This window comes from Eumetopias jubatus, unplaced genomic scaffold, assembly GCF_037043125.1.
Source record: "Eumetopias jubatus isolate StellerSeaLion01/CBP00866 unplaced genomic scaffold, mEumJub1_p1.0 scaffold_17, whole genome shotgun sequence".
Taxonomy (NCBI): Eukaryota; Metazoa; Chordata; class Mammalia; order Carnivora; family Otariidae; genus Eumetopias; species Eumetopias jubatus.
The window spans coordinates 43528903-43551215 of record NW_028274823.1 but is presented as its reverse complement, the minus strand read 5'-3'; the positions used below and the strand labels follow the sequence as shown (position 1 = coordinate 43551215).

Sequence of the window (22313 nt, the reverse complement as noted above, 5' to 3'; positions counted from 1 at the left end):
GCTCCCTGCTCAGCGGGGAGCCTGCTTCTCCCTCTCCCACCCCCCCCACTTGTGTTCCCTCTCTCACTGTGTCTCTCTCTGTCAAATAAATAAATAAAATCTTTTTTTAAAAAAAAGAATGTGTGTTTGGCTGCTGTTGGGTGGAGTGTTCTGTGTATGTCTGTTAGGGCCGTTTGGTCCGAAGTGGTGTTCAAATCCTGTTTTCTTATGTTCTGTCTGCTTCTATCTGTTATTGAAAGTGGGATATTGATATCTACTCTTGTTGTGTTACTGTTTATTTCTCCCTTCAATTCAGTGTTTGCTTTTCATTTGGGTGCTTTGATTGTACACTTGCACTTTTGCTGCATCAAGTGGCTGGAGAATTACTTTTGCTGATTGGTCTTACTTCCAGTTAATGACTATCAAGTCAGATGAGCCCTTCATGTTGCTCAACAATAGTCCATTTACTTTGCTAGTCTGACCTAGCTGTTCATTTAAACCTCTTCCTCCTCAGACCTCTGACATTACCTTCAGCAGTCTTTACTCTCAGTACACAAATTTACTTTTTATCTCACTGAGAAAGTAGATGCCTTAAGAAGATACACCATATATTCTGCCTTCCCTCTATCTTAAGGAATGAACTGACCATCCTGGTAGCAAGGGCCGCGCCCCGCACTGTGCTGCATCTAATTCCATCTCCTCTCATCCTAAACACAACCTCTCTTAACTCGACTTTCCCTTCTGTTGCTCTATCCCCCCTCTTTTTTTTTTTTTCAAAAGATGTATTTATACTTTGTTTCTAGTTTTTTCCTCCTCTTATCTTTTGAGTCTGCCCCGTTTAATTAGGCTCTCCCTCCCAGCACCTGCCTAAACTGCTCTTGTGAAGGTTACCCATGACTCTTCCTTTCTTACTCTTGAATTATTTAATCTGTTAACTGTACTTGACACAGGTGGTCCCTTATTCTCTCCCCACAGAAACACTCTCTTCACTTGGCTTCCAGCACTGGTCTTTGTTTCCCTCTCAGTCTTTTGTTTCTCCTGGAGTGCCTCCAGGACCTGTCCTTTGACCTTGCCACATTCGTTCCCTTGATCTGATCCGACCTCCAGGCTTTGAAACGATCTGTTTTTTTTTTTTTTAAAGATTTTATTTATTTATTTGAGAGAGCGAGAATGAGAGAGAGAGAGAGAGAGCACATGAGGGGGGGGAGGGTCAGAGGGAGAAGCTGACTCCCCGCTGAGCAGGGAGCCCGATGTGGGACTCGATCCCGCGACTCCAGGATCATGACCTGAGCCGAAGGCAGTCGCTTAACCAACTGAGCCACCCAGGCGCCCAAACGATCTGTGTTTTGATGATGCCCAACTTTTAATCGCCAGCCTGAACCCCTCCTAAGCAATACGGATTTATACTTTGCTTGGATGTCTAATGGGCAACTGACGTGTCACTTTTCCTAAAAGGAACTTAACCATTCTTTCCCTCAGTAACTTAGTGTGTCATGCTTAGAATGGCCTCCCCTTGTCCGAGAATAATTTAAAATTGAGAACAAAACTATTTTCTTCTACTTTAAATACCTTATTTATCTACATTTTATTTTTGGTTTAAAGAGTGAGATAAGGCTCTTTTTTTTTCTTTGAAGCCAGCCAGCCAGCCAGTTTTTCAGCACTATTGAATAATCAGTGTTTACCTGGTTGACATGTCATCACTATGACTCTGCAAATGATATCAGAGTTAAAAGTTACACATAACAATACCACTTAATGTTTGCAGTATAGATTTCACACTCTTTATTTATTTATTTGACGGAGAGAGATATAGCAAGAGAGGGGACACAAGCAGGGGGAGTGGGAGAAGGAGAAGCAGGCTTCCCGCCGAGCAGGGAGCCTGATGTGGAGCTTGATCCCAGGACCCTGGGATCATGACCTGAGCTGAAGGCAGACGCTTAACGACTGAGTCGCCCAGGCACCCCTAGATTTCACACTCTTTTAAAACATATCTTATCTCAGTTCAGACCACACCACATATTAGTAGGTTAAAAATGGAATAATTAAGCAAATTGTATAAGAGTACAGGAATAATTCCATTTTAAATTTAGCACCAGGAACAACACACCAGTGGAGAAAAGGGCTGCTAATTAATCCTTGGGTACTTGAAAAATAATGAACTTTTACACAATAAAAACCAATAAAATGTGAAATGGAAGGCAACACTGGGGTATGAAATATACAACAACAGATGGAAGGTTTTAATCCAAAATGTTCAGATTTATTAGGTAAGTACTTAGATTAGGATTCAAAAGTGGTGAACAGTTAGTTAACATGGGCAGAAATATTTAGTAAATTATCACGTGTGAAAATACTGTCTGTGCTTAATTCCAATTAAAGTAAAGTCATGGGAAATGAAATCACCCCAGGGTTACACTACAAACCTATGAAACTGTCAGTTATGTGATAAGAGGAAATAGATAGCATATCTGTTTGCCAGTATGGTAATTTGGACCAATCTCAGGGGAAAGGAACTTGACTAAGCATACATTTTATGGGAAAGAGAAGTGGTGTACCATGGAGCTGAGGGTTTGACCGTAACATTTCTGTTCAGCGATGCCATACTGTGTGCCTAGCCTAGTAGAGTTTGTTTCAAGGGAGCCTAGGCATAAAGTGAGTAAACTAGTAGACTCAAGGTAGGATTTGTTAGTGCTTTTTTGTTATTACTCTTGCATTAATAAAATAAGATTAAGAAAAATTCCATTCCATTAATTCATGCTTTGGACCAAATATGTTTCATGTAAAATGGAATAGAGGTGAATTTTTCTTTTCTTTTTTTGGGGGGGTGGGCAGAGGAAGAGGGAGAGAGAGAGAGAGAGACTCTTAAGCAGGCTCCATGCCCAGCACGGAGCCCAGGGCTTGATCTCACAACCCTGAGATCATGACCTGAGCCAAAGAGTCAGACACTTAACCCACTGAGCCACCCAGGTCCCCCAGAAGTGAATTTTTCTATTTGGCTGAGTGGTATAGGGTGAAAAACCTGTAGACTTCCTCTTATCACTAGATTCATCCTAAGCCCCATTTTATTTCATTATTTACACAATTGAAATATGAAAAAATTATCCCACAAATGATAACTTTTCCCCCCAGAATTGAGGCAGTAGTGTAGCACAATGCTCAAGTGGAGACACAAACTTCTGGAGGTATACAAGCACATGGATAGTTTTAAGTGGATCAGTGTCCAGACCTTAAACTTCTGCATGTGCTCTTTCTTAAAATTGATCTTCCTGTGAACCAGTCTTTCAGGCAGTTACTTCTTTCCCACATTCCTCTCCACTGTTGTCCTTCATTTTACAAAAGAATGGCATCATGCTTCCTCTGTCCCTGCTTTTACCATGAGGCATTTGCCCTATGGTGGAAGTACTTCAGGGGAGAAAAGGATCTCAAGATAATTCTAAGACAGTAAGACAGTGGTGCTGGACAACCGGATATTCAATTGCAAAAGAAGGGAGTTGGATCCCTACCTCATATCATATGTAAAAATTAACTCAAAGTAAGTCGAAGACTTGAATGTAAGAGCTAAACTATAAAACTCTCAGAAGAATACTTAGGTGTAAATCTTTGTGGTCTTGGATTAGGCAGTGGTTTCTTAGATATGACAGCAGAAATATAAGCAATCAATAGAAAAATATGGATAGATTGGACTTCATCAAAATTAAACACCTGTGTACATCAAAGGACACTGTCAAAAGAGTGAGAAGACAACCGCAGAATAGGTGAAAATATTTGCAAATCATATGTCTGATAAGTGACTTGTGTCCAGAATATGAAAAGAACACTTATAACTAACAAAAAAATGCCTTGAATTTTAAAAGGGGCAAAGGATTTGAATAGATGTTTCTTCAAAGAAGATGTACAAGTGGCTAGTAAGATAGATCGAATGATAGATCGATGTTTAATATCATTAGTCATCAGAGAAATGCAAATCAAAACTACAGTGAGATACTTCACACCCATTAATAGGATGGTGAGAATAAAAAAAAAGTTAATAACAAGTGTTGGTAAGGATGTGGACAAATGGGAATACTCCTACTGCTTGTGGGGATGTGAAATGATGCTGCTGCTTAGGGAAATCAATCTGCTGTTTCTCAAAAGGTTAGACATAGAATTACTATAAGATCCAGCAGTTCCACTCTTAGGTATATACGTGAGAGAATTAGAAATGTTTGTTGACACAAAAACTTGCACATAAAAGTTCATAGTAGCATTATTCAAAATAGCCAAGAAGAGGAAACGACCCAATGTCTGCCAATTGATAAATAGGTAAAATGTGGTTTATCTGTGCAGTGGAATACTCGTCCATGAAAGGAAGTGAACTACTGACTCATGCTACCTCCTGGATTAACCTCAAAGTATTATGCTAAGTGAAAGAAGCCAGTCACAAAGGACCAAATATTGTGTGATTCCATTTATATGAAATGTCCAGAATAGGCAAATTCATAGACATAGACAGAAAATGGCTTAGTGAACTAGGTAGAGAGGGAGTTGTGTGTGCTTGTTAATAATGGTCATAAGGTTCTTTTTTAGGGTAATGAAAATGTTCTGGAATTAAATAGTGGTGATGGTTGTACACGTTTGTGAATATGCTGATAGCCACTGAATTGAACACTTTAAAATATTTTTTTTAATTTTACTTATTTATTTGAGAGAGAGAGAGTGAGAGAGAGCACAAGATGGGGGAAGGTCAGAGGGAGAAGCAGACTCCCTGCTGAGCAGGGAGCCCGCCTGATGCGGGACTTGATCCTAGGACTCCAGGATCATGACCTAAGCCAAAGGCAGTTGCTTAACCAGTTGAGCCACCCAGGTACCCCTGAATTGAACACTTGAAAAGAGTGAATTTTATGGTATGTTAAATATATCTCCAAAAACTAAACAAAACCTCAGGGATCACTAAAGTGGCATTTGCGAATGTTGGTGTTAGCATTGAGAAAGTAAATAGCTTTAATCTTTGGGGAGTAAATCCATTAATGGCTTCCAATTTTTTGCTTCCAGTGAAATTGAAGGATTTTTCAATTCCAGTTTTCAGAAATAATCAGCTGCTAAATCATTGAAAACATTTTTGATGGTAAATCACTATGGGATTTTTCAGCAAATAACTCAGAAGGAATTTTAAAACTTAGGTGACTACTGACAAAATACCTTCTGTTCCCATTCACCTATTTATATGAACATAATTTCTCCATGCTTTCTTTTAAAAAATGAAAAAACGGGGGTGCCTGTTTTGCTCGGTTGGTTAAACGTTGGCCTTAGGCTCCGGTCATGATCCCAGGGTCCTGAGATCCAGCACTGCATCAGACTCCCTGCAGGGAGTCTGCTTCTCCCTCTGCCCCTCCCCCTGCTCGCTCGCTCGCTCTCTCTCAAATAAATAAAATCTTAAAAAAAAAACAAGAATATGCTGAATTGTCTAATTTTAGTAATAATTATTCAAACAGATGAATGAACTGAGTGAAAAAAGAAAGGCCCATCTAATTAACATTTCTGGTAAAATTTTTACCTTTAATGTTGTTAATTTCTTATCAAATCTGTAAAATGTTTGTCATTTAAATCCATTATGTATCCTAATAGTAATGATAATTGAATTCCAAGTAATTTTTTAAGCACTTAGAAGCTTATTTATGGTCAAAGGAAAATTTTTTGTGATACAACACACACACACACACACACACACACACACACACACACACACACACACACACAGGAATATTATGCAGTCATCAAAAATGAAATCTTGCCATTTGCAACGATGTGAATGGAACTAGAGGGAATTATGCTAAGCGAAATAAGTCAATCAGAGAAAAGACAATTATATGATCTTGCTGATATGTGGAATTTGAGAATCAAGGCAGAGGATCATGGGGGAAGAGAGGAAAAATTGAAACGGGACAAAACCAGAGAGGGAGACAAACCATAAGAGACTTTTAACCTCAGGAAACAGACTGAGGATTGCTGGAGTGGAGGGGGGTGGGAGGGATGGGGTGGCTGGGTGATGGACACTGGGGAGGGCATGTGCTATGGTGAGTGCTGTGAATTGTGTAAGACTGATGAATCACAGACCTGTACTCCTGAAACAAATAATACATTATATGTTAATAAAAAAAAAGAAAAAAATTTCCATTTAAACTGAGACATGTATGACTGAATGATAGATTAATTAATAGCCTTTCTAGGTATAACATTGGGCCGGAATGTCATTAGCAGCACACCTAGTTGTGTAGTGATGGATACCTGTACTTTTATTTCATCTGTATGCAGGATAGGATTTCTGCTGACACATCTGCTCATTGGCAGATTGTTTTTTAGTATTGTAAGATTTTAAAAAACAAAATAGTCAATTGTCTTAGTCTGTTTAGGCTGCTGTTACAAGATACCATAAAGTGTGAGTGGGTTATAAACAGACATTTATTTCTCACATTTTGGAGGGATACAGGCATTCAGTCTATAGCAGTCAGTTTTATAGTACAATTGGTATATTAGTTTTCTGTTGCTGCTGTAATAATTACCACTTAGTGGTTTACTTAGTGGTTTAAATAGCACAGATTTATTATGTTACAGCTCTGCAGCTCAAAAGTCCAACACAGGTCTCGCCAGGCTAAAATCAAGGTATCTGCAGGACTGTGTTCCTTTTTGGAGGCTCCTGGGGAGAATCTGATTCTTTGTCTTTTCCAGCTTCCAGAGGCCAACCACAATCCTTGGTTCATGGCCTCCTGCCTCCTCATCTTCCAGAGGCCAACCACAATCCTTGGTTCATGGCCTCCTGCCTCCTCATCTTTTAAGCCAACGTGGTCTCTCATCTTTCTGACCCACCGTCATCTGTTTCTTTCAAACCATAGCTGGGAAAGGTTCTCTGCTTTTAAGGACCATGATTCGATTGAGACCAACAGGATAATCTTATCTCAGTTTCCTGTACCCTTGATCACATCTGCTAAAATCCCTTGCATAAAAGATAACATTCACAGGTTCCAAGGGTGTTAGGACTTGGATGTCTTTGAGGGGACCATGATTCTACTACAGTTGGCTTTTTTGTTGGTTACATTGATTAAACTGTTTTATCTGTTTTGATAGGTGTAAGGATTATAGTTAAGTATATCAGTATTGTGACCTTAGCAAGGTATTTACTTCTGAGCCTGTTTCCTCTCTGGTGAAAAGGGGGTAATAATGCTTACTGGTATGTACTGAAATAGAAATAGTTTGGGGCTATCGACTGGAGTTAAGAGACTTCCACCAACCTTTTTGTGACTGTCTCAACTAAGCAAATTCGTGACCACCTAACTCACAAGGTTGTTGTGAGGATCAAATAATGTCATGAATGTAGAAGTGCTTTGAGATATATAAAAGTCAGATAAAATTTTGGTGGTATTTTAGGATACCTTTAAACATTTTGACAGTGGTGAGAATGTTCAGTACATCCTTTGATACCTGGCTAGCAGATTTTTTTTTCAGGTTTTTATTCTCCAGATTTTCAAACTGACTTGTCTCCTTTATTAAATTAGGGTAAATGAAGAGATAATATTAAAATTAAAAGCATATATAACTTGCATGATTCTTTTAGACACAAAGATTTTAAATTCAAATTTATCCAGATTACTTGTATTCTTAATTATTTTTTCTCCTGGAAACTTCTTTGGAGCTAATGACTGTCTTTGTTGTAGAAGCAAAATAAATACTAATTCCACCTTGTATTAATAAGACTAATTGTTCTTAAAACTTGAGCTGCATTTTTTAATCTTGCGTTGTGGGCTTTCACGTAGCAAAAATAGTCTTCATTTATAATTGGCTTGTCTGGATGTTTGACAAATTGTTCTTAAAACCTGCGTTGTGGGCCTTCACGTAGCAAAAATAGTCTTCATTTTTAATTGGCTTGTCTATATACTCAATGTTTGACACAAAAATATCACTGTAAAGGAAAACCCATTTTTAAAAAAGTGATTTGATTTCTTATTTTTTTCCCTTACGCTGTACTAGTGAGTAGATGTTTTTCCCCTAAGCAGCACAAAGATGCCATTTTGAGAGGTTAAATTACTTTCTAAATGTTGCTGTGAAGGAGGAGAGAAGGAAAAGAGATCAAGTTACACATTCTTTGTTCCAGAGCCTACCACTGCACTTCAAGTTGAGAGCGGCACTGGTAAAGCTAGGATCGCTTTTGCAGCAGTATCTTCAACCCTGCCCCCACTTAGGGAGCTGCAGACTTAGATATTTTCTCTGACAGGGCTCCAAAAGAGAGCCATTTTAACTTAAATATTTGTAAAAGTCACTATTTTTTCTATTAAAGGCTTTACTTTTATATAGTTTAGCTTCCAAGTAAGCCTAAAGATTATTTCTTTGTATATTCAGAGGTATTTTTAAAAAAGATACTTTCTTTGAAAGGCCTACAAGATATATTTTTATATTGCAGTTAAATGTAAATTTAAATCATATTAATATTGAGTTAAATTTAGAGAGTATTTTAAATTGTATTTTGAGGGGAAAAATAGCTTTCTTGGCACAAAATGGCATGAATTGGACTGTTTGTGTGTTTTTGAAATATGGTGGTAAAAAGTCCCCAAAGCAGTTACAATATTTCTTTTGTTCTATATCCTTGCTGCTCTTAGATTAATGAAGACTTTAAAAAGATTGTTCACATAAAAACTGTCATAAAAATCCCAGTGCCATATACTGAATGTTAATTTGATTTATGTTGTAATTTTTCCCAGTTTAGTTTTAGTAAGAATATAAACTTTTTTTTAAACCTTCAAGGAATCATTTAAAAAATGGTTATTAAAATTTGAATGTGCATGTTTCCCCTGCTATCTGAAAATAGAGTGTTCCTGTGAGACCTGCCCTGGTAAAAACCAAAATGGCATGAAGTGAAGAAGCAGCTACCATCAATTTATATGGGAAATTTTTCGAGCATTCCCAGACCCCAAGAATAACTTCTCTTAGGTTTTTCTGGTACCTTAGGACATATTTTGCTAATGAATGCACAAAATAAATCAAGATAAAGCGCAAGTCTACCCACACTGTTCCAAACGCCAGGGACCTTGCTGCTGAGATGTTGGGTGCAGTTCCTGGAGAAGGAGCTTGGTGGCGCCACTCTAGCTGCTGCATGCGCACTCTTTCTCTAATGGCTCGCTGCGAAACAAACTGAACGCTGTGTTTGCTTTTTGCCTTTTTCATAAAAGCGAAAATCCTCTCTGGGTGTCTTTTGGTTAGTGAAAATAGGTACTCATGTAGGTCTTTCCAAAAAGGGAAGTAGCCTAGTTTGAACTTCAAAAAATGGGGGATCCTTATATTTCATAAATACGTTTATATGTAACTAGTCCCATTTCTGAGGGTTTAAGAAGCTTAAGCATTATTTGTAAACTACTTATACCTCTCCTAAACATTATCAGCCCAATAAAAAGTATTGCGTTTCCTCCCTCATTTCTAGGTCATTTTAAGTATTAGTAATGTTCATCGATTTGCTTAATACTCTTCTGAAGAAGGTCATTATCATCAGTAGTCAGATTATATTATAGGTAGTCACATTTGTATGTCTTTTTAGTATTTTGAGAGTAGGTGTTGTATTTTCTAAACAGACTGTTGTCTCAAGACCCTTTTTTTTTTCCTAAAAGAGAAAAGACAACCTGTGATAAAAATTTGTGATTAGACATTGGGACTTGATCTGTTTTGTCCTGTTCATACAGGTTTTATTCTTTCTAGTGCATGATTTAGTTCTAATTTCTTCTTTTCTTTCTTTTTTTTGCTCACTAATAATGATACTGGATTTAGCTTTCTATGTTGTGCCCCTAATTTTGTAGTCTTATCTCTGCTTCTGTTAATCACTCCTCCCTCTTGTCTGATAAGTCCGAGACTTCTTGATAGGCAGAGCCTGTCTCTTACCTTCTCCGTGAAGCTTTAATTTCAGCTGGGCTCCTGGGCATTTCTTCCTTTTCTCTGCTTCGATAGGGCTTCTAATGCCAGTTTGTACTGTTCATTTTCTTTCTGTTTGTTTCCTGTCTCTAATTTGATTTAAAATAATTATACTAGCCACCATTTGTGTACGTACAGTATGCCAAATATTGTGCCGTTTTGGGGGAGGATCTTTTAAAATAACCTGGTAAAGTAGGTATTAGCTTACAAGGAAAGTGAAAGCCAGCCACACTGTGCTGGAAGCTTGGTTACATGACTTTCTGTCTGGCTCCTATTACATCATATATATGGAGTACCTAAATGTATTAGATTTTTTTTTAAGGATTTTATTTATTTATTTGACAGATAGCAAGAGCAGGAACACAAGCAGGGAGAGTGGGAGAGGGAGAAGCAGGCTTCCTGCTGAGCAGGGAGCCCGATGTGGGACTTGATCCCAGGACTCTGGGATCATGACCTGAGCCGAAGGCAGACGCTTAACGACTGAGCCACCCAGGCACCCTTAGATTTTTTTTTTTAAGATTTTATTTATTTATTTGACAGAGCAAGAGAGCACAAGCAGGGGGACCAGCAGAGGGAGAGGGAGAAGCAGGCTCCCTACTGAGCAGGAAGTCCAACCCTGGGCTCCATCCCAGGACTCCGAGATCATGACTTGAGCGAAGGCAGATGCTTAACCGACTGAGCCACCCAGTCGCTCCTAAATGTATTAGATTTTAAATAAATATGGGATGATAAGATGACTCCTGTTTTGGTTCACTTGTCCTTTTTTTTTTTTTTTTAAGATATTTTTATTTATTTGACAGAGAGAGACACAACGAGAGAGGGAACACAAGCAGGGGGAGTGGGAGAGGGAGAAACAGGCTTCCCGCTGAGCAGGGAGCCCGATGTGGGGCTTGATCCCAGGACCCTGGGACCATGACCTGAGCTGAAGGCAGATGCTGAATGACTTAGCCACCCAAGTGCACCTGTTCACTTGTCCTTTTAAAGGCAGTTTTTGGAAGGGGCAAGAAAAGCTGAGTTTGTGAGGATTTGTGAATTTTTCATTCTTCAAGTCACATGATATTTTCAGGACCACATGGACCTTTCTTTTGAACTTCATGTGTCTAAGTGTGGACCTTTTCCAAAAAGATTGTCATGTGGTTCCCTATATAACTAACAAAGTTATGACTGAATGAAGTCATAACTGAATGAAACAAGGAAGATGTTTAAAAGTGACGGTGAGAATAGAGTACACTCCGTAGGATGTTACTTGAACCATTAAGTATATATATATATAAATTAGATGCAGGTAAACCTTGGAAAAAATAGGAAAACGCAGCTAAATCTCATGAGAGATCTTTTTTTTTTTTAGAAAAATTTTTTAAAAATATTTATTTATTTATTTGACAGAGAGACAGTGAGAGGGGGAACACAAGCAGGGGGAGTGGGAGAAGGAGAAGCAGGCCTCCCACTGAGCAGGGAGCCCGATGCCGGGCTGGATCCCAGGACCCTGGGATCATGACCCGAGCCAAAGGCAGACGCTTAACGACTGGGCCACCCAGGCACCCCTTGAGAGATCTTTAATGTATTTATATTTATATGTATTTATTGTATTTGAACAGTTTGTACATTTGTTTTTTATTATTTTGACATAAAATCGTTAATTGCTAGTGATATTTGAGAGATTTTGGACACATTTTCTTAAGCATATTTTAAAAGTTTTTATATTTGGTGCCATATTTTTACTGGAAGACTATGACCAGTTTTAGTGCTTTGCTGCTTTTGTACTTTCCTAACCCATGTTATTCTTATGTTTTTTCAAAAGCCAAGTAATTGACCCATTTATCCTAATTTCCATATACTTAAAAAATTAACATTACGGTTTTGTTTACATGGTTTCAATACAAGTTGCATTTTAACCATTTCCACATTATTTGATAAATGTTACTGGTTTTGTCTGTTTTTAATTTTTATAAATATATAATGTGTGTCATATTTAAGTGTTCGTTGAGCCGTGGACTTAAATGCTGATAAATGTTTTGCTTTTCAAAATATTGAAGTTCATTATTTATGTGTGTGTGTCTTGTAGGGGAGTGAGTGGCTTTGAAGACATCAGAATTGAATTTAAAGAAACTTATGCTAGGATATATATAAAATATAAATAGAATCGGGTATTTGTAGAGATTTAATGTAATCCTTCAGACTGTATGTTTTTTAAAGGAGCCACTTCACAGGAAGGAGCAGTTTGTCTTTTTACTTCCCTGATTATATTGAGATTCTGCCCAATTTTTACTTAGACTTGCACAACTTTATGAAAGCTATCATAGCACCCCATTTTAAGTTTCCTTGGTGGCATTTACCATGACTGTAATTAAATTGTTACTTGTATGGACATTTCTTTAAGATCTGTTTCCCTTTCTAGAAACTGTGAGCTCCAAGGGAGTAGGGAACCGTACTTAGTTCTGTGTTACAGAGCCTAGCACTCGGCCTTGCCCAGCACACATGCTCAGTAATTTCTTGGTGACAGCGGCCTGTGCTCTTTTTGTGCTCCTCTTTAATTAATGAAAAGATTTGTTTTTTTGTAAAATGGTCATTGTTTTTAGAGGCCCTAGAAAAGAAACATGAACCAAAAGAAGAGCTGACTTCAATTTTACTTGTCTTGAAAATAACTATGATTCTTTCAGTGACTGGAAGATCAGTGGACCTAAGGAATTTAAGGAGTTGAAATGAAGGTTTAGCTGTTTTTTCAAAGGATATCATCCTTCAATACTTTCACTTTGCATTTTTGTTATTGTGATTTATTTAAGGTGGTTGTAATTCTTGATTGATGATACCTGTCAAAAAAGCAAGCCTAACCAACCATTTCGTCTGGATTCTGAGGGCAGAGAAACAAAAACTGGGCACTTCGTGAACTATTGCAAATCGTCTGTAAAATGAGATAATAAAATCTACTTTACAAGGTAATTTTGGCTTTAATGAAATACCAAAGTGTGAAAATGCTTAGTAATGTGCCTGGCCCACTGTAGGTGCTCTATAAATGCTAATTGTCGTACTTCTGTAGATAGATGAAAACGTCTCAAGAACAAGTGTAAATTTAAAGGTGAATTTCATTCCAACCCCAAACTAGTATCAAAATGCAAATATGGTATATTACTTTAAAAAAGAGAAATGTTTAATGGCACTTGGTGATGGTGGTAGGTCATTTAACCTCACTTTGAATCTCTGAATGAGTATTTTAAAGAAAGACTAGTGGGGGCACTTGGGTGGTTCAGTCGGTTAAATGTCTGCCTTCGGCTCAAGTCATAATCCCAGGGTTCTGGGATGGAGCCCCACGTCAGGCTCCCTGCTCAGCGGGGAGCCTGCTTCTCCCTCTCCCTCTGCCCTTCACCCCGCCCCCACTTGTGCTCTCTCTCACACTCTCTCTCAAATAAATAAATAATAAATAAATAAAATCTTAAGAAAAAAAGGACAGACTTGTGATATCCCTTCTTGGAAGGAAGAATGACCTAAAATCAAGAAAAAAGTGAAAAAAAATAAATAAGCAGACCCATTATGATCCCTTAACCTAGAGGTTGTAAACCAATGGCATGTCAGCTCGATTTGGCCTGCAGGCATTTTATTTTTGGTTTATACTGTATTTTTCTAATTAGTTGCAAACAATTAAAAATTGGGAGATTATACAAAAAGAAAATCCAGATTTTTTACTCATCTTGAAAAACTGGATGATAGGTGGCACAGATCTTTTGTTCCGCAGTTAACAGCAGTCGGGCGAGCTAAGTAGAGGGTGCTCTGATCTCTGGCACTCCCTGATGTCTCCCCAGTACTAAACTGACTGCTGATATCTCTGTCAAAAGGGAGAAACCTAAGATAGAGCTGCTTGTGTTTTAGGAAAAAATGTATAATTCTTTGTGAAAATAAAGAACATTTTTACATGTGTCTGTCAAAAGACCACGGTTTAGGACTTAATTTATAGTAAGAACTATGATTAACACAGTATGTGAAAAAGATGTGTAATGAAAAACTTTACTACAAACGAGCTCGAACATCAGCAGGAATTTTTTAAAAATGAGAATGAGGGGGGCACCTGGGTGGTTCAGTTGGTTAAGCATCTGCCTTCGGTTCAGGTCATGATCCCAGGGTCCTGGGATCGAGTCCTGCATCAGGCTCCCGGCTCAGCGGGAGGCCTGCTTCTCCCTCTCCCACTCCCCCTGCTTGTGTTCCCTCTCTCACGCTGTGTCTCTCTCTTGTCAAATAAATGAATAAAATCTTAAAAAAAATTAAAAAATAAAAAATGAGAATTAAATAAAGTTAGTGATGCTGCTGTGAGAAAAAAGTCATGCATATATATGAAGAGAAATTTCCTGGACGTAAAATCCCTTACATATGTTGAAGTTACTTAAGAGTGTGTAGAGAACAAAGAAATTAATGTTTTGAACACCAGTAATTCATAAACGAGTCTGTATGAATATATTGTTGCTTAAGAATTAAAAATATGACCAAGAGGGGCACCTGGGTGGCTTAGTTGGTTAAGCATCTGACTCTTGATTCTGATTGAGCCCTGCATCAGGCTCTGCGCTGGGCATGGAGCCTGCCTAAGCTTTTCCTCACCCTCTCCCCACCTCCCCAGTATGACAAGGAGATTTATAGGGCAGCTTGTTCAAAAATGCCAAATTGTTTTTGTTGAGGTCGATAAAAGCACAGAGATAAATATCGCCACATTAGCTCTATTTGTTTGTGGTATCTAGGAGAATTTTCACTGTTTCTCCTCTCTGTTCTTTAGTCCTTGCCTCCTCATTGGTTTATTCCCCATCAGCGAACAATCTGAAGTAGAGACTTAGGTAACAAAGTCATCTTTCACTCTCACTGCGTAGCCACCTGCTTCAAAGAGTTAGCTGTCTACTTGCAGTATCTCCTCTCCCTCGCTTTCCCTTAACTCACTCCAATCACTGTTCTAACTGCCCACCACCATTCATGTCTGAAAACCCATTCTTGTCAGTGTCCTTGATGGACTTTGTGCTGCAGGGTTTTCTGCCCTCATCTTCAACGTCTCAGTACTCCTCTGAATGGAAGTCCTACCTGCTGTGATAGGACTCTACTGCCTTCCACAGCTTTTGACCTAAGTCCCATAGTGGTGGCTGAGGAACGTGCTAAATTGGCGCTGAGGGTGGACTCTTGCTGGTTTAAGCCCTTAAGCCCTGTGTAAATTCATTATTATAACAGGTTTTATATCTTATAATGCTGCCTTTGGGGCTAATTTATGAAAGGACAAAAGAGGATTTGGAAAGTAAAAATAATGATGTTAAAAAGTCTGAACGACATTAGGAATACTTCTTGACATACTAGGAATACTACTGCAGATACAAACACTTGAATGACTGTGGTGTGAAGGACAGGGAGAAGAACCTAGGGATTTGACAAGAGATATCCCATTTAAATAAGTAGTGCTTGTTTTCTTTCTGCAGAGCAAACATTTGCTTATAACATAGGTGATTTAACCAGTCAGGGTGCAAGTAGCACTCAGATCCAGGGGTACTAGATTCAGGGAGAAAAACAATTTTTGTAGGTAGGTATTATTTGTTTACCTAGAATATTAATTTTAAAAAATTGATCTCTATTTTAATAACTCAGTACCAGCTTATAGGAATTAGATAATTTTTCATTCCAACTAAAGATAGCAATCACAGAAATGTGAAAAAAGGAGGTAAGTACTTTTTATTATTCAATAACCTCCTAACCATTACAGGAAAAGCCAGTTGTCAAATCAGAGTGGAAAATTGTTCTCTTTAAAGTGAAGTCAAATGGGTAGAATATAATACTGTGATCTTACTGCCCTAGCCACAACTCTAAAAGCACACCGGGATTGTAATAATGTAGGCTTATTAAGATTGCTACATAAAACAGAAAAAATTGTATTCAGTGTTATCTCCAATAACAATTTACATCAGCCTTTCCTTTATGGTTTCTAGTTTTGATGTCAAACTTAGAAATTCCTTCTGCATTGCAATATTATTTTACATTTTAACCTTTTATTTATCTGGAATTAATTTTGTTACATAAGGTAAGGATCCAACTTAAGTTTTTTCCCAAATGGTTAGCAAGTTCTCTCAACATGTTTTACTGATTTGAGATGCCACTTTTATTATATTCTGTTATTTCTGGATCTACTCTTGGTCTCCGTATAATCTGTCTCTTGATAGTAGAATCACACTGTTTATATTGATGTAGCTTTCACTATTTTTTAATACTTGGTGAGGTAAATCCTTTTTTTCCAAAAGTGTGGGATATTCCAAAGGTTATTTTTCCACATGTCTTCAGAGTCCTTTTTTCTGATTCCTTTCAAAAGCCTGGTAACATTTATTGATTGATTTGGAGAAAACTGACATTTTTACAGTGTATAGTTTTCTGACTCATAAAATGGCATACCTTGATTTGGAGAGAACTGACATTTTTACAGTGTATAGTTTTCTAACATAAAATGGCATACCTTCTTTTATTAATCTTTTTTTTTGACTTTCAGTAAAGTTTTGAAGTATATTTTTAAGTGCCATTGTGAGATTATTTTTCCATTATATTTTGTAAACTGTTCTATTAATATACAAACAGCTAATTAATTGTTGTATACTTAAACCATTCAACCTTTAACTTTTTTTTTTTTTTTTTTAGTTTTAACACTTTGTCTATTGATCCTAATGGGGGATTTAAAATATATATAATGTGATCTTTAATGATAACTTTGCTAAATCAGTTTTAATATATTGTCAATTTGGGATTTAGTTTATATTAAAAGCACGTATTTTAGGGATAGTGCATTGAGTTTGGTTAATTTTTTTATATCACAGTTTTAGAGTACAGTGTTGGTGTTTGATGATATCTTCAATCTTTGGTAAACACAGTGAATACAAGTATTTGTGTTTTTTTAAACATCTGATGTTGATGGTGAAAACATCTCAGAAATCTGCGAAAAGTATTTTATTTTAGCATAATATTCTAATGGTGGTTTTATTGCTGTTCTAATTCTTTTGTTTGTTTGTTTGTTTGTTTCTGCTTAGAATAGCAGAAAATTATTTCCTCCTGGTTCTGGAGGCTCACATCCAAAATCACGTTGTTGCCTGAGCCATGCTTTCTCTGAAGGCACTGGGGAAGGCTTTGTTCCAGACCTCTTTCCTTAACTTCTTGTAGCCTCAAGCATTCCTGGGGTTGTAGATGGCTGTTTTCTCCCTGTCTCCTTTGGACATGTCTGTGTCAAATTTCCTCTTTTTATAGGGATACCAGTCACATTGGAGTAGGGCCCACTCTAGTGACATCATTTTAATTTGATGACCTCTGCAAAGACACTCTCCAAATAAGGTCACATTCTGAGGTACTGGGGCTTAGGACTACAACACATGAACTTAATTCATTTTTGAAATTCATACTTAGAAAAGATGTAAGAATTGCATAATGAATTCCTACATATTCTTATCTAGATTTGTCAGTTTTTTATATTTTTCCACATTTGTGTCATTCTCTCCCTCATTCCTTCACCTTCCCATACACACACACACACACACACACACACACACACACACACACACACACAATTTTTCATGAACTGTTTGGGAGAGTAACAGTTGTATATATGATGGCCTTTGACCCTTTCTGCTGCAGTTTCTGTTTTCCAGAAACAAGGATATTCTCATATGTAATCATGCTTACGTTATCAAATTCAGGAAATTTAACACTGATACACTACTTTAATCTACATCTCTATTCCTGTGTCATTAGTTGTCTCAAGTAAGTTCTTATTAGATTTTTTTCCTTCTACTATAGTAGAAGATTGAATGTGGGATCACATATTGTATTTAGTTCTCATGTCTCTTTAATTTGGAGCAGGTCCGTAGTTATCTTTTATTTTGTATGACATTAACATTTTTGAAGAATATAAGCCAGTTATTTTATGCCATATTCCACCATTTGGAGTTATCTGACGTTTTTTCATTATTGGATTTAGGTGATGCATCCCTGGCAAGAATTCTCCATAAATGATGATGTGTCCTTTCTCAGGGTATCATATTTAGAGGCATAATATGCTTGTCCTACATTGGTAATGCGAATTTTGATTGCCTGGTCAAGATGTCCATTTTCTCCATTGGTATAGTTACTGTTTTCCCCATTATAACTAATGTTTATGTTTATCTATGGGGAGATACTTGAAGACCATGCAAATTTCTTGTTTCTCATAAAGTTTCTCCATAAAATTCCATTTATTCCCTCATAAAATATTGCTAGTGCCTCAGAATGTGCCCTTATTTGGAGATACTGTCTTTGCAGAGGTCATCAAATTAAAATGATGCTATTAGAGTGGGCCCTAATCCAGTGTGATTGGTGTCCTTATGAAAAGGGAAATTGAGGGGCACCTGGGTGGCTCAGTCATTTAAGTGTCCAACTCTTGATTTCGGCTCAAGTCATGATCTCAGGGTCTTGGGATTGAGCCCCTTGTTGGGCTCTGCACCCTCAGCAGGTAGTCTGCCTGAGGATTCTTTCCCTCTCCCTCTACCGCTGCCCCTCCCCCTGCTCTCTCTCTCTCAAATAGATATATCTTAAAAAAAAAAAAAAGGGGGAAGTTAGGACACAGCCATGTAAAGAGACAGGGAGAAAATGGTCATCTCCAGTTAACTCACCCCTAGTGTTAACTGGAAAGAATATATAGAAACCAAGATCTGGGCATTAGGTGTTTTTATTGGTACTGGGTGTCATTGCTTCTAGTCCCTTTCAGTGAACATATTTAGGAAATACATTTTTAAATTATTAAAAAATAATTTTAGTTTATACAAATAATCTCCAATTCTAATCCAGCCCCACAGGATTTTTTTTTCTTTTCCTCATTCCATATTCTAACTTATTAAGTTTTAAGAATTGATGTATGATGTATGTATATGGCAACATATATATAAAGTGAAATGCACAAGTTTTATCTGTACAGTCCAGTCAGTTTTGAAAAATGTATGCATTGTTGTAACCCACACCCCTATCAAGATACTGATCTATAATTTTTTAAAGAATATTATTCATTATGCGTAATATTCATTAACGTTAAGATACTTGATTCTTGATTGTGCTCATTCACAAATTCATTTGCATGTCAGTTGAACAGGCATAAGTGTAAGTGGTTTTACTGGTATTACACCAGTGAAACAAGACAAAAAAAGGTCATATTATGTGGCTTAATACAGAAATAATTATTTCTCACCTGTCATTTACATTTTATTTTGTTAGAATTGGGCTGCAGAAATATTGACATTTCTTTAAGGATTGTATCACTACATTTTTCTAAATTCCAAATTGTGAGGGTGAAGAAAACAAAATGTGCATTTCCTTATGAGTGGGTGAAGTACATTGTGGTTTCTGGAGTTTTGCCAAGTGTTTCTTAGAACCCTTCTATCAATTGGTGGCATTGTCCACAGAAATTTATAACTTTCCTCAGCATTCTTTTTTTTTTTTTCCCACTGGTGGAACAGGAATGGACAGAGTTGACTAATTTTCAGTGAGGAGACATAAGTTTGATTTAAAAAGGGTATTTTAGAGTGGAGAATCTGTTTGATTCTTTGAATTAATTTTACAGCTGACTCTGTAAAGCCAGATGGGTAAGATTTTGCAGGACTAGAGAAATGACCAGAAGAGGGTGGGGGGAAAGAATTGGCAAAAATGTAATAATTATGGTAGAAGAACCAGTAGTGAGTAAAAAACCAGCCTTTTTCCTATAGGATTCCAAAACCAAATTATCTATTAGTTAAATACTAAAAACCTAACTCTAATAGCTTTACAAATCTAATGGAAGGTGTTAGAATGGATGAGTTTTCAAAGCATGCTTAGCATAAGAAATGAAGGCAGCTCTTAATGCATCCAAGGGTTGTGAAGGTGATGATTCTTGTATCTGAGTGACTTAGCATCTGAATGAACAAATTGTTTAGATTAGGAGGAAGAATATAGCACAGTGAGTGATACACAAATAGAGGTGATTAATCATATAAAGTAATATAAAAGTTGCCAAATTAATCCACTGATGACTTAATTAGAAGTCAGTCTGCTAGTGGAAAACCCACATTTATTACATTTGATAAGGTTTGTATATGAAAAACATTTGGTTATTAATACTAACAAACTCATCTAATTCTTTCTAAAGAATGTATATTTATGTGATCTGTTTCATAGCTCTGTATTCTTTTTCATTGATCTGTTTGTCTATTCTTTTTGCAAATACCATCCTGTCTTGATTAGTGTAACTTTATTATAAATCTTGAAGTTTGGTAGCATCAGTCCAACTTTATTCATCTCCTACAATATTATGTTGACTAGTATGGCGTTTTTGCCTCTCCATATAAACTTTAGAATCAATTTGTCAAGATCCACAAAATAACTTGCCGGGCTTTTGGCTGGAATTGTATTGACTCTATAGATCAAGTAGGGAAGAACTGACATCCTGACAATATTGAGTCTTGATTCATGAATATGGATTATCTTTCCATTTATTTAGTTCTTTGATTTTTTTTTTTTCATCAGAGTTTTATAGTTTTCCTCATTTGGATCCTTTACATATTTAATAGATTTGTACCTAAGTATTTCATTTTGGAGGGATGCTAATGTAAATTATGTTTTTAATTTCAAATTCCACTGTTCATTGCTGATATATAGGATAGCAATTGACTTTTGTATATTAATCTTGTATCCTGACACCTTGCTATAATCACTTATTATTCTAGGAGTTTTAGTCATTGTTACTGATTTTTTTGGGGGGGGGATTTTCTATATAGACAGTCACATCATCTGTGAACAAATACAGTTGTATTTCTTCTTTTCCAGTCTGTATACCTTTTATTTCTTTTTCTTGCTTTATTCCATTGGTTAGGACTTCCAGTATGAAAAGGAGTGGTGAGAGAGGGTATTGTTGCCTTGTTCCTGATCTTAGTGGGAAAGCTTTGAGATTCTCACCATTAAGTGTGATGTTATTTAACTCTATGCAGGTTTCTGTAGATTTTTTTTATAAAATTGAGAAAGTTCCTTTCTATTCCTAGTTTGCTGAGAATTTTTATCATGAATGGATGTTGAATATTGTCAAATACTTTTTCTGCATCTAATGATATGATCATGTGATTTTTCTTTAGTCCATTGATATGATGGATTGTATTAACTGAGTTTTCAAATGTTGAGCCAGCCTTGCATAGTTAGGATAAATCCCATGTGGTTGTGGTATGTAATTTTTTTTATACATTGTTGGATAATATTCTGTTCAGGACTTTTATATATATGTTTATGAGAGATATTAGTCTAGATTTCTTGTAATGTCTTTTTGGTTTTGTATTAGACTGATGCTAACCTATAGCCTAAATTAGGAAGTAGTCCCTCTGCTTCTATCTTCTAGATAAGATTGTAGAGAATTGGTAAAATGTCTTCATATTTGCTAGAATTCACCAGAGAACTCATCAGAACTTGGTACTTTCTGTCTTGGAGGGTTATTAATTATGATTCGGTTTCTCTAATAGAGGCCTATTCAAATCATCTATTTCTTCATTTGTGCGTTTTGGAACATTGTGTCTTTCAAGGAATTGGTCTATTTCATCCAAGTTATCTAATTTATGGGCATAGAGAGGTTCATGGTATTCCCTGGGATTATTCTTTATTTTTTATTTATTTATCAGAGAGAGAGAGAACGCACGCATGAGAACAGAGGGAGAGGGACAAGTAGACTCCACACTGAGAGCAAAGGCTGATGCAGGGCTTGATCTAACGACCCTGAGATCATGACCTGAGCCAGAGTCAAGAGTTGGACGCTTAACCACCTGAGCGCATGCACCCTGCCCCCTCTCACTTCTGATATTAGTAATTTGTGTCATTTCTCTTTTTTTTATCAATTTTACTGATCTTTTCAAAGAATGAGCTTTTGGTTTCATTGATTTTTTTTTCTGTTGATTTCCTTCTTTAGTTTTACTGTTTTCTGCTCTAATTTTTATTTTTTCTTCTCATTTGCTTACTTTGGATTTAATTTGTTTTTCTTCCTCTAGTTTTTCTTTTAGGTGGCAGCTTATGTTTTTGATTTTAGATCTTCTTTTCTAATATATACATTCAGTGCTGTCATTTTTCCTCTAAGTACTGCTTTCACTGCATCCCACACATTTTGAAAAGTTGTATTTACATTTTCATTTAGTTCAAATTATTTCTAAATTCCTCTTGAGATTTCTTCTTTGGCCTGTTTATAATTTAGAAGTGCATTGTTTAATCTCCAAATATTTGGGGATTTTCTCTCTGGTTTTTTTTTTTTTTCCTAGTTTAATTTCACTGTGGTCTAAGAAGAGACATTATATGAATTCTATCTTTTAAATTTGTTAAGGTATATTTTATGGCCCAGAATATGTGATCTGTGTTGGTGAATGTTCCATGTGAGCTTGAGAGCCATA

General features: G+C 36.7%; 1 protein-coding gene across 3 annotated transcripts in view; it reads left to right on the top strand.

The window, feature by feature from the left end:
* Window positions 1-22313, top strand: part of BMPR1A (bone morphogenetic protein receptor type 1A) — a 131822-nt gene that overhangs the window by 30469 nt on the left and 79040 nt on the right. Inside the window, exon 2 of one of the 3 annotated variants that reach the window (XM_028098926.2) lies at window positions 12690-12842. The exons of the other annotated variants lie outside the window; for them this stretch is intronic. The gene's annotated coding sequence lies outside the window, so the exon portion shown is untranslated. The remainder of the gene's footprint in view (window positions 1-12689; window positions 12843-22313) is intronic. 3 annotated transcript variants of the gene reach the window in all.